This window comes from Notamacropus eugenii, chromosome 2, assembly GCF_028372415.1.
Source record: "Notamacropus eugenii isolate mMacEug1 chromosome 2, mMacEug1.pri_v2, whole genome shotgun sequence".
Lineage (NCBI taxonomy): Eukaryota > Metazoa > Chordata > Mammalia > Diprotodontia > Macropodidae > Notamacropus > Notamacropus eugenii.
In genome coordinates, this window is record NC_092873.1 from 525,130,035 (window position 1) to 525,142,960 (window position 12,926).

Genomic DNA, 12,926 nt, shown 5'->3' on the forward strand with positions numbered 1-12,926 from the left:
AAATCTCTAATCCTATGGAGAGCCTAAGTGTTCCACAAAAGGGGACCAAGAGGTGGAGGAAGGTTTCCATCCACTGGATGCATCATCTGCCCAGGATCTACAAAATAAGTCAGTTGAGAGTCTTTCAGGACAAGTTGGCACGAATGGATTGTGAAGAGCACAGACAGAAGGAGGACCCACATTAGTAAGATAGCAGAGTCATCTGAAGGCTGGATGAAGGACAAAAAAATCTGGGTGATGCCCTCGAGTATTTTAAGTAATATGATCATTCACATGCAACAGCCTTCCTTAAGGAGATTCAATACAATTCTAAGAATTAAACTGACATATTGAGGAATTTTCTTAATGGATTGTTCAATGTTGGCTCCCAGAAGGTATTTTTGATAGAATACCCACTTGTATTCACCCACTGCCCCACCCCATTCTCTGCCATTTTAAAAATTTTCTCTCTCATGCTATAAAGAGCTCAAATTTTGACAATTTGGATTGGAAAATGAAGGGTATCCTAAAGGTCTATGGAGATTAGGGGTGCAAATAGCCAGTAGCACATCTCTAATGAGAGACGGTTTGGGGTAGGAGAGAGTGTGGGTGCTGCTGCTTAGAACTGGGAAGACTCAGGTTCAAATCCTGCCCCAGATAAATTTCCTACCAGAGGGGTAGCTTAGGCTGTTAACACAGATAATTACTATACGTGATTCCACAATTAAAAAAACATGTATTAAGAGTTTGACATATTACAATAGCACAAGTATGACCCTGGACAAATCATTTCCTCTCTGATTCTTGTATCTTTACCTGGAAAATTGGGCTACTTTTCCCTGAACTCAAAAGTGGGAGTTAAGAGTCCTGGGTTCCTCCTGCCCTTTGATGTAGTCTGGGTCTTTCCATGTGCCCTGCCAGCACTCCCCGAGGCCCGCTGGTCTCTGCCATTTTTTATTCTGTATATTGCTTTTCCCAATTAGGGTGGGCTTCTTGGGATCAGGACTACCTGGTCTTTTCTGCTTCTATCCCCAGCATGTGGCACAATGCTAGGAAGCATCATAAGTGCTTTAAAAAACACTTTTCCAGCCATTTGTTCTAATATGATTCCCAAGATGATAAGAGCAACGCCTCAGATTATATAATACCTTAAGGGTTTGGTTGTTCAGTTGCTTTTTCATTTGCATCTGCCTCTCGGGATCCCATTTGGAGTTTTCTTGGCAGAGATGCTGGAGTGGTCTGCCATCTCCTTCTTCAGCCTGAAGGTTTACCAAGAGCTTTATGTATTATCTCATTTGATCACCCTTTGAGGTAGGGACTACCATCATCTCCATCTGTCTCAGCGTGAGTGAGTGACTTACCCAGTGTCTAACAGCCTAAAAATGTCAGAGACAGAATTTGAAGCCATGCCCTCCTGTTGCCTGGTCCAGTGCTCTGTGCACTGCACCATGCTACCGGAGCTTGAGAACTGGGAGAGGCTATAAACACTGTCTGAGCCAATCTCTCCATTTTACAGATGGGAAAATGGAAGCTTAAAGATGAGGTGGAGACGTGAATAGCCCCTGTCTGATTTTCTGGCCTACCACCGTCCCCTAATGCTGGGTTTATATTCTGAAGAATGCTTCCTCTGGGGGCGACTGGAGAAATGTGTGTTCACTCTTAACATATTGATCCCATGGCTGGCCCTGGCTTTTTTCCATAGACTGGTCGATAATATTTTCTTCGTCTCCTCTTAAGTCAGGCCTGTCATTTATTCCCTCCCCCTCCTCTCTCCATTTTGTTTTTTGGATGTTGCCTTCTTTTGATATAGTGATGCATCAAGGTCTTAATTCTTCCTTTAAACATAAACGTGAGCGTGTGTGTGTGTATATATACACATAAATATTAATCAATGCATTCTGAATCCTACCAGAGTTTCCCATTCTCTTCTGATCTCCTTGGTTATTCTGACCTTTTCCACCTTCACAAACTTCCCATTTGGTTATAACTCTCTAATGCGTGGATCTTGTAACATCATGTGTCATGTCAATATCTTAAACCACCCCACTAATAGACTAGAAGCTTCCTGAGGGCAGGGACCCTGTATTATCCAAACTATCTACGTTGCTGAGTGCCAAGCATGTTACTCTGTATGCAGAAAGCATTCAGTTTTTGTTAGTTGGGTTTAAATCAACAAACCTATGGCAAGGCAATCAATTAACCTTTATTCAACCCTCATTATGTGCCAGGCTCTGAACTAAGCAGAAAATAACACCCAAAAGTCCAAATACAGACCCTGCTTTGTCAAGGAACTCACAGCCTTTACTAGAGTCTGGGGGCACAGAATAAAAAATGAAATGCTCCCTGCCCCCAAGGAGATTACATTCTCTGGGGGAATAGCTGCCCATGGAGAAGTTAATATAACTGTAAGGAGGAGATGGTACTGGCCAGTGAAAGCCCAACTCTGGAAGCATAGGCAGGAGCTCTGCCTCATGAGCTTGCTGAGCAGGACCCTCCATTCTCCCTGGCCAGTCCTCCTGTTGCCTAAACTATGAACAAGATAAGAAGTAGCTTGGGGTGTGTGAGAGACTAGCAACTGGCAGTCATCTTGTAGGAGGGGGACAGTCAGCGATGGAGACTTGGAGGTATCCTGGGTAAAGGGACAGAGTATGTCTGGGGAACAGGAGGCTAATATGGCTTGGCTGGGAAGTCCACAAAGAGGAGTACACGCAGTCAGACAGAAAGAGAGAGAGGTTGGAGCCCAATTCTGAAAGACTTTGAATACCAAACAGAGGTGTTTGTATTTTAGTCTCAAAGTCAGGAGCTTTGGAAGCAGAAGAGTGATGTGATGAGATGATTTAAGGCTAGGTAGAGGACAGATCAGAGAGACCACAAACCCAGAAACCAGTTGGGAGCCTGTCCATCATCTAGGCAAGAGTTGACAAGGGATCTAAGTAGAGTGGTAGCTGCATACATTTTCACAAGGGAATGGCCATCAGAGACATTGTGGGTGGAATGGGCAACGCTTTGCATCTGATTTGGTCTGGGATATGAGGGAAAGTGAAGAGTTGAGGGTGAATCAATCTATAAACTAGAGTGACTGCAAGGGGCAGGAGGCCCGCCATGGAAACAGAAGCCAGGAAGGGAGAGGGAAGGATCTGGAAGGAAAGACCATGAAATCTGTTTCAGACATAAGGAGTTTGGGATGCACACAGCCTAGGTGGAGTCACCTGGCAGTCACCTGGTAAGGCTGGATTAGAGGGCAGAGAGAATGAAGGCTGGATGCCTGCTGGAGGGCTGGGAGTCATTGTGTCCATTTTGTTCATTATAGGTAAGAAGAAGGAACAGAATAAGTGCGAAGATCATCCTGGGCTAGAGATGGTATAGCAGAAGGAATGCAGGTCCTGGGGTTGGGGTGATTCGAGGTCAAAATCTGGCCTCAGACACTAGTCGGGCGATAGGCTGGTTCACTTCATCTGTCTTTACTTCTGCTTCCTCACCTCTAAAATGGGGATCATAACAGATGCCACCCACAAGTTGTTGTGAGGATCAAATAAGAAAATATTTGTACAGCACTCTGCAAACCTTAAAGCCTGCAACATAAATGGTAGTAGTAGTAGCATTGGTGGTGGTGGTGGTAGTAGTAGTAATAGCAGTAGTAGTAGCAGTAGTAGTAACAGTAGTAGTGGTAGTAGTAGTAGTAGTCATGGTAGTGGTGGTGATGGAGGTAGGAGTAGTAAAGAAAACAAGTACAATCCTCATTCCATGTGATGCCCTTTTCTATGTTTGAAAACAATTTGCATATATCCCTCCCCCCATCCCTCTATCCCTGCTCCTTCATTAACCTACTCAAATGTTCTCTAGTCTAAACAAGTCCATTTCCCCAGTGATTCCTCATATACTTTGATTCCCAGCCTCCTGTTTTGTGTTCTACCTCAAATTTTCCTCTCCCTGTCATCGCCAATGCATCCGCACAGCCGCTATCAATCCCCCAATCACCCCACCCCTCTCTTCCCCAGCTTAGTAAATGTCAGGTGCTCCCTCTTGACCCTTCTCTATTTGATATTTAAAGCCCTTTCAAAATCTAACCCCTTCCTCCCTTTACACACGCACACACGCACACACACACACACACACACACACACACACACACACCACACACACCACACACACCACACACACACACACACACACACACACACACACACACACACACACACACACACACACACACACACACACACACACACACACACACACACACACACACACTCTCTCTTTGAAATCTACCCCTACTGACCTGTTTCCTCTTCAGGTGCTCTCACACCAGCTGTTCCTCATACCCAGAAGGTCCCTCCTCCTCCCCTCTGCCTTGAAATCCCTGGTTTCATTCAAGAGTCATCTTCTACTTACTCAGACCTAGAACTCAACAGCTAATAGAAAGGAAGATTCTTCCTCAAGGGCAGAGCTTTGCTTATTTTTGTCTCTGGAACCTCGGCACTTAGCCCACAGTCTGGTGTATAACAGGTGCTTAATAAATGCTTAATGAATTGACCTTAGAATTCTAGCACCTCCTCAAACATGGAAAACCTGCCCTCTGCAGCCATCTAGCCTTCCAATACTCCCCTTATCTCCCTCACCTAAAAGCTTACCCTTATCACAATCTGGGATCCTTTGATCCATCCCATCTCCAAAGCACATCTCCCCTGCTCCCTCCAGTTTTACTTCCTTCCAGACCTGACCTTGATCCCATGGTCTGCTGCTTTCATGTTTCACAGCCCCATCCTTCTGCTCCCTTCCCTGGGAATCCTCACCCTTGACTAATTCCCCCACCATTTGATTCTCAGTTCTTTGGCTATTCAGCCTTGCTGGGGACAGTCAGAAACTGAGCTGATTTTGCTCCCTAAAAACCTGTGCATATATAACCCTATGTGTACCCTCACTGCTATTCAATAATTCTTTTTTCTTTTGTTTTTCTTTAAAAATATATTGTTATTTTTACTTTTCTGTCAGTTTCTTTTTCCAATAACTCCTTCCCATCCAAAGTGAGGACCATGATGCCCACCCTTACTGTAATAGCTGATCCTTTGCTTGTCTCCTGTATAACTACCCCAGTCCTTACCACCCCCCACCAAAAATCCCTCTCATTCCCCCTTCTGGATCAGCCCCTCAGTGAAGTTATAACCTAAACCAATTGTGACCCACAGCAGGTGTGCAGGTGCCATTGGGACAATGCTTCTCCCATACCACATAATGGTAGCACCAATTTGGGGGTGGGGTGGGACTGATAAATAAGATTCCCCCTTGCTCCCCTTTTTATTTTGGGTGGGACAAAAGGAGTCACATGAGATAAATTACAATCTATGTCCCAGATATCATTACATAATCTTTGCTCCCAAACCAGCCACCATCCAGTCTTTCCTGCGACTGTTGAGGTCACCACCATCCTGCTAATCACCCAGGCTTTTCACTCAGGGCATTACCTCCTTCTCTCTCACCCCACAGAGCCAATCATTTCTACCATCAGTTACTGCTTTTACCTTCACATATCTCACATATTCCCCCTTCTCTCCATTCAGATCTCCTTCCTTTTTAGATTACTTGAATACCTTTCTCGTTGGTCTCCTAGCCTCAACTTCCCCTCCCCTCCACTCCATTCCCCATTCAGCTGAATCCCCAGTACTCAGCATAGTACCTGGCATACAGAAAGTGCTTAATAAATGCTTGACTGACAGCTGTCAAAGTGATTTTCACAAAATGCCATTCTAACTAATGTCACTCTCTAACTCAATAAACTCCCATGGCTCCCTATTGACTCCAGGAATAAATATGATTTTACCTTTATTTCAGCCTGTTGTATCAATATTTGTGTCAATTTGTGATGTAAATAATGATCAGTTCAGTTGTATATGTATACATTTTCTAAATAAGTAAACATATACACTGGGGAATGTGCTCATTAAAAAAATGTCTTGTATTCATTCATTCGTTCCTTTATTTATTTTGCTGATAGGAGTTTGTGATCCACAAAGTTGGAAAGCTTGTCTTAGACAACGAGGTGAAAAATTTCCTTGGAGAGTGAAATTGGAAGTTTGGAGTGGCCAGCAGGAGAAAGGCGTTTAAACACCCAAACCTGTAGCATTGTATTCCCCATGCCAGCCCTTCCTTTCTCACTCTGCAATTTGAACTATCAGCACAGGGAGAGGAAAGAGGCCCCCTGAAGGGTCTGCCCAAGACGCTGGCACAATTCTGGGTGAGGAGAGACCAGCTGAAGACTGGCCTGGCCTGCGGTCAGAGCTCTCCATCCTGTGGTGTCCATACTAATGGATCCTGCAGCTCTTCCAGGCTTTAGCCCCGCTGCCATAAGGGCCAAGGAACCCAGTTTATTTGTTCCAGTTTGTGAAAAAAGAGAATGAAAAATGACCTCTGGGTACGTGGTGACAGGTCTGGGGTTTGTCCAGTCATTTGCCTGTTTGACTGACCCAGCCTGACTCCTGCTTCTCTTTGGCTTCTTTGAATGTGATATTATTTCCTTTGTGAAGTGATCTTCCCCTCCCACTTTGAAACCCAAGTTTAAATATTTTCCAGCTCAGATGTCCAGGGTCTTATCTCAGCTCTTTCTCTGTTTACCTCCATTCTCAGGGGGCAATTAAAGGGGAGATAAGAGGAATCCTGGATGATTCTTTTCAGGCTCGTGTTGCTCAGATGTTTGGAGTGTAGGCGTTCCTCCCAAAGAATCCGACTGGCCCGTACAAAGGGAGTTCACACTCTGCTCCGTGGCCTTGGCCAGGGAGCCAACCCCACCCAGTCAGCCGAAGATGGTACATCCCAGGATCTTGGAGCCAGAAGGGACCTCGGGTTTTATTCTTGCCAAGGTATCCCCAGTGGCCAGCACAGTGCTAGGCACATGGTAAAGGCTCAGTAAATGAATCTGCATGAATTGTTAACCAGCCTAGGCCTATCAATCCCTCAAAATAAATGTACTCTCTAGCATCCACGACTATCACTAGTCAGCCAGTTTCTGTTTGAATACTATCAGATACAGGGAACTCACTACCCCACCCCTAAGGAAGTCCCCTTTGGATTCTTCTGGTGATTAGTGTTCCCTTGTATTTTGTTAAGCCCTGAATCTCTGCCATCTGTACTCATCACAGATACTAAAACAAGTGCCACAGCAACACCTCCTGACTTCTCACGTCCCACAGAAATATTTATCACTTTCCTTTGTTTTCAGCGTTTAAGTGACAGTATTTTGAACTGAAGTTAAACATTTCTTAAAAGTCTCTGGGGAATTGGGTTTAATTAGACATAGAAGCTAATTACGATTCTTTCATTAAAATCACTTTGTGCCAATAGACAAGTTCTTTCCCCTCTGGATGGTCTGTCTGTCTTTCTATCTGTCTGTCACTACCCATCTATCCATTAATCATCATTCATCTATCGATCCATTACTGTCTAGTTATCAGTTATCAGTTATCAGTTCATTTCTATCTATCCACTGATTCATCACTATCCATCTATCACCTCTCTCTCTAGCTATCCATCCCTATCCATTTTTTTATCTCTCCACTCATCCATCATTATCTATCTGTCTGTCTTTTTCTTCCTTCCTTTCTTTCTTTCCATCTGTCCACCTATCCATCATTATCCATTTAGATATCATCCATATATGTATCTATGTATCTATCTTTCCATCCCTAACCATTTTTTTCTCTCTCTCCACTCATCCATCACTGTCCATCTGGCTATCATTTTCTAATTTTCCATCTATCTCTCCCTATCTATCCATTGCTTTCCATCCATCCATCTATCTCTATCTATTGGTCTATCTCCATCTCTATCTATCCATCATTATCCATCTATCTGTCCTTCTGACTCATAGGTCATAGTCAAGTCAACAACTATTTATTAAGTGCCTATTCTGTACCAGGCACCACACATGCAGAGCAAAAAGTAAGTCCCTGCCCTCTTGAGCTTGCCTTCTGTGGGGATGGGAAAGATAGACCAGTAAGTACACAACAATCCCTGGTAACTGGAGTTGCCCCAGAGGAGGCTGGGTCAGAGAAGGAGGGCACTGGATCACCATTACTGAGAGTTGCCTCCAGGTGCTTGTTGGAGCCATTGTAGATGGGATTCACCTCTGGGTATGGGTAGGGCTGGATGAGATGCAACCCATACCCACAGAGAGCTCTGTGAGAGGCTGCAGAAGTCTGCCCAATGAAAGTTCTTCAGTACCTTGGAGGCTGAACCCCATCCCATCCAGATTATCTTCCAACAGCCTTCATAAACCTCCCTGAGCAATGACTCCTCATTTGTTTCATTTTGGAAGGCAAGGCTGTCCAGTGGTCAGAGAGCTGGCATCCAAGCCCAGAGACTTGGGGTAAAGTCCTCCTTCTGATGCCTGTAGGCTCGGCCTACCTGGGCATCCCATTCAGCCTCTCAGTGCCCCTGGGAGACACTCTAAGACTGCAGGTGGAAGAGAGGGCATCCTCTGCATTAGAGAGAGGGACATGGGAATCACAGGGCATGCCCTTCCTTCAACCCACTCTGTTTCAGGGTATGCTCCTTTCTCTCATCTCCACCTCCTGAAAATCCTTTCCATCTTTCAAAGCCAAGCCCAAGACACCTCCCCCAGAAAGCCTTGCCTGATTTGCCCTTGCCCATTCAGTAATAATACAAATAAATAATAGCTTACATTTATATAGAGTTACTATGTGCCATCACTTTACAGTTGTTATCTCTTTTGATCCTCATAGCAACCCTGGGAGGTAGGTGCTGTTATTATCCCCATTTTACAGATGAGGAAACTGAGACAAACAAAGATGAAATGACTTTCCCAGAGTCACACATGTGGTAGGTGCCTGAGGCCACATTTGGCCTCAGGGCTTCCTAGCTCTCAGTCCAATGTGGTAACCACTGTGCTATGTAGCTATGTTACTATTAACTCAACAGGTCATAGTAACTGGCGCTTTCCTTTTACTCAGCTCACTCTCAACAACCCATCAATCAATCAGCGTACATTTATGAAGTCATAGCCATGTGCTAGGCCCTATGCTGAGCACAGGACTAAAGTCCAAGCCGAAGCCTCCCTATAGCTCCCAGCCGTGGGAAGGTTTGTTTTACTGAGTGATTTATTGGGATTCTATTTTTCAGTGAACCCCCCAAATAGCTCTTCAAAGAAGGGTTAGAATCCTTCTGCAGGGGAGGGGCAAGCCAGTACACATCATTTTGGGACTGGGGGGAGACCTTCTGAAGATCTGTGCAGCTATATTAGCATATCAGAGAGAGAAGTTAGCAAGACCTGAGTTCAAATCCTGCCGCAGACACTAGCTCTGTAAATGCAGGCAAGTCTCTTTAATCTCTCAGTCTCAGTTTCCTTATCTGTTTACAGATAAGGAAACTGAGACTGTTGGAGTCCTTGGCAACCAAAGTCCCTTCTTTCTCTAAAGCCATGGCCCTTGAAGTCTGGAGAAATGCTCTTGGTTTCAGAGGTTTTGTACAGCAAGTCACCCTGCATGGGAGATTCAAACAAAGGGAAAGGCAGAGTCTCGGCTGTCCACCCCTTGAAGGTGCATATGTCCATTCTCTATATATACATTTTTTCTCTTATTATTTGCTTTCTAAACTAACTCCACAGAAAAGTTGATTTACACAGTGAACAGCCCAACTAAAAACCATTTGGAGCTCACTTGAACATGGTTTTGATGTAAGATTCAAAGCTTCTACAAATTTATTTTATCTCCTACATTTGCTGATCTCCTGCTTGTAATTCCTGTTGAGGGAGAATAGAAATGACTGAGGCCTGATGGGAATTAAATGTCTGAAGTTCAAAGCTGGCCGTACATCAGAGCAAGCGTCAATCAAATGTGCATCTTGCAAGCGAGGCAGGGAGTGAATTTCTCCACGGGGAAGAGATCAAAGTGGGTCTGTTTGCTCCCTCGGGATGTGCTTTCGATCAGTTGTTCATGAAAGTAAATCCAGAAGGAAGCTGACTTTTTTTTCTTAAAGGGGAAGGGGGGGAAAGGGAATTGTGTTTCTTGAAATGAATTTCAGCCAGTGTTTTGATCTTGGGGAAGTAGGTACCAAAACCCACCATCACCAAAGGTGTGGTTTCAGTGGGTGGAAGTTTGGGGGAGATTTGGGATAATTTTATGCCTGTGGTCATCCCCAACTCACTTTAAAGAGAAAAAAGCCAAAAGAATTTCCTTTAAGGTAAAAATCTGGGCTTTGAGTTACTGCTGACCTTCTCTGTGCAAGTGTGGATGGCAGCTGTGCTGGTGTAGACGTAGAGTCCAGAGGGTGGGTTTAAATCCCAGCTCTAGCCCTTTAGTTGTGTACCCTGGGGCAAGTCATTTAATTTCTCCATGCCTTGGTTTCCTTACCTGTAAAATGGGGATCAATCATGAGGACAGAAACATAGAACAGAGGAAAGATCACTTAACCTGGAGGCAGAAGACAAGGTTGATTCAAGTTCTCACCTCTGACCTTGCTAACTGTGTGACCTTGACAGATCTGAACTATTCTGCCTTATCTACAACTATGCTCCCATTGTTATATATAGAAAGGACAAGTTATCATGAACTTTGTTGTTGTTGAGCTGTGTCCAACTCTTTGTGACCCCATTTGAGGTTTTCTTGGCAAAGATACTAGAGTGGTTTGCCATTTCCTTCTCCAGCTCATTTTACAGATGAGGAAACTGAGACAAACGGGGTGAAGTAACTTGCCTAAGGTCATACAGCTAGTAAATACCTGAGGCCAAATTTGAACTCAGGAAGAGGCTTCTTCCTGACTGCAGACCCAGCATTGTATCCACTGGATTCCTCTAGGAAAATAGTGCTTTGTAAACTTTCAAGTGAACTATAAATGCTTGTGGTATAAATAACTTTTCTTTTGGTAAATTACATTTATATGGCCACCCAGAGTTGGTCCTGCTAAAATTCTAATCCACCTAAAATCCTCTTGGGGAATACACAAGAGTCGCTAATGTCTGTTTTATGAAGTATTCTTTTTAAATTTATTTATTTATTTTACGTTTACAACGTTCAGTTCTACAAGCTTTTGAGTTTTAAATTTACTCCCCCTGCCCAAGATGGAGTGCAGTGTGATACAGGCTGTACTTCTACAATCACATTAAACATGCTTTCCCATTAGTCATGTTGCAAAGAAGAATTGTAACTGATGGAATGAACTATGAGAAAGAAGTAACAAAACAAAACAAAAAGAAAGAGCAAATAGTATACTTCAGTCTGCATTCAGAATCCATAATTCTTTCTCTGGATGTGGATGGCATTTTCCATCATGAGCCTTTTACAGTTGTCTAAGATCCTTGCATTGCCGAGAAGCACCAAGTCTGTTAAGGATGGTCCTCGAACACTGTTGACTGTAACTGTGTACAGTGTTCTCCTGATTTTGTTCCCCTCACCCAGCACCAGTTCATATAAGTCTTATCAAGTATTTTAAGTTGGAACCATATTTTTCTGAGGTTAGTGGGGAATCATGAGGGGATTTTTTTGAATTGTCACACTTGAGACACATCCAAAATGCCTTGATCCCTTATAGGATTACAGATCTAGAGATGAGAGGGGCTGTGGAGGTTGCCTCATTTAAATCTCTCATCTTATTGGTAAAGAAACTGAGGCCCAGGGAAGATAAATGACTTTCCTAAAATCATACAGATTCTAAGGAGAGATGAAATTCAAACCCAGGCCTCGTGAATCCAAGTTCAGTGCCTCTAAGCTAGACCACATACCAAGTTATCTTCTAAGGATCATGTAATTAAGATAGAAAGGCCCTTAATGGCATGTAACCCAACCACTTCATTTTACAGTTGAGTAAACTGAGGCTCAGATAGGTTCAGTGTCTGCTGAGGCCCTTGAACTCTACACCCAACACTTTTCCCCAGTGTACCATCTACCTTTTACTAGAAACCTGCTGCAGACTTACTACTTTTTGTGACCCCTGAGACCAGAAGAAAGAAATGGGTATTAGCAAATAGAAGATGTGCAGAATCCTTGGATGAAGAATCAAAATAACTATGAGCAGCAGAGGACCTTTGAGATTGTGCGATAGACTTCCCACCACCATTTGGAAGATGAAGAAACTGAATTCCAGTGTGGGCCCCAAGCCTAGGGCTAGAAGAAATGCTTGCCCCAAATCACACTTTAGTGTGATCACACCTTGGGGGAGACAGAATTCCTCAGGTCTCAGTCTCCAAACCTGGAGTTCTTTCCATTGTACCTGGGTAGGTACAAGTAAGCATGACTTCCCCATGGCCTTTCCCAGAGGACATGCCCTTATGCCTGTTTCCTTCAATTTCTTGTTGGCATCCCCTTTTTACCCAATAGGCGATTCTTGGATCGCAGTCTCCAGCTTTATCAACACAGACACTGCATGTCCTTACACCAGAATCACTATGTTACCTGGATAGGCTTGGCCCTTTCCTATGGTCCAGCTCATGTAGAACAATTTCACGTAATTAAAAATCTTGCAAGATGAGAATGTCATTAAAAGGAATCTAAGGGAGACTTAGAAAACCAGATGGGGTGAGGGAAGTGGGTTGTTATTTCTGAATTATTAAAACACAAGAAGCCAGAGGGCTTAGACTGGAGTGAATGATTTTCAAATCCCCCCGATGCTGTCAAAGCCTACAGTTTACAAAGGCTGGTGTGGGGGGAGGTATGCTGGATTTGGAGTCAGAAGCCTTGATTCAAGTCCTTCTTCTGCCACTTACTACTTTCTCTGCCTCAGCTTCCTCATCTGTAAAATGAGGGAATTGGATTAGATGGTCTCCAGGGTCCTTTCTGTCTGTAAATCATTCATTCTACCTTCCTGCTCTTTTAGAGGAATGAGTTTACTGGAAATTTGAAGTAACAGTAATAACTAATGATGGCTAACACTTACGGAGCACCTACTGTGTGCTAGCCACTTTACAATTATTGTCTCTTTTGATCCTCACAACAACCCTGGGA

The 12,926-nt window shown here is 43.9% G+C and overlaps 1 protein-coding gene across 1 annotated transcript in view; it reads left to right on the plus strand.

Moving 5' to 3' along the window:
- Positions 1–12,926, plus strand: part of CACHD1 (cache domain containing 1) — a 248,813-nt gene that overhangs the window by 142,292 nt on the left and 93,595 nt on the right. The gene's annotated exons all lie outside the window — the stretch shown is intronic.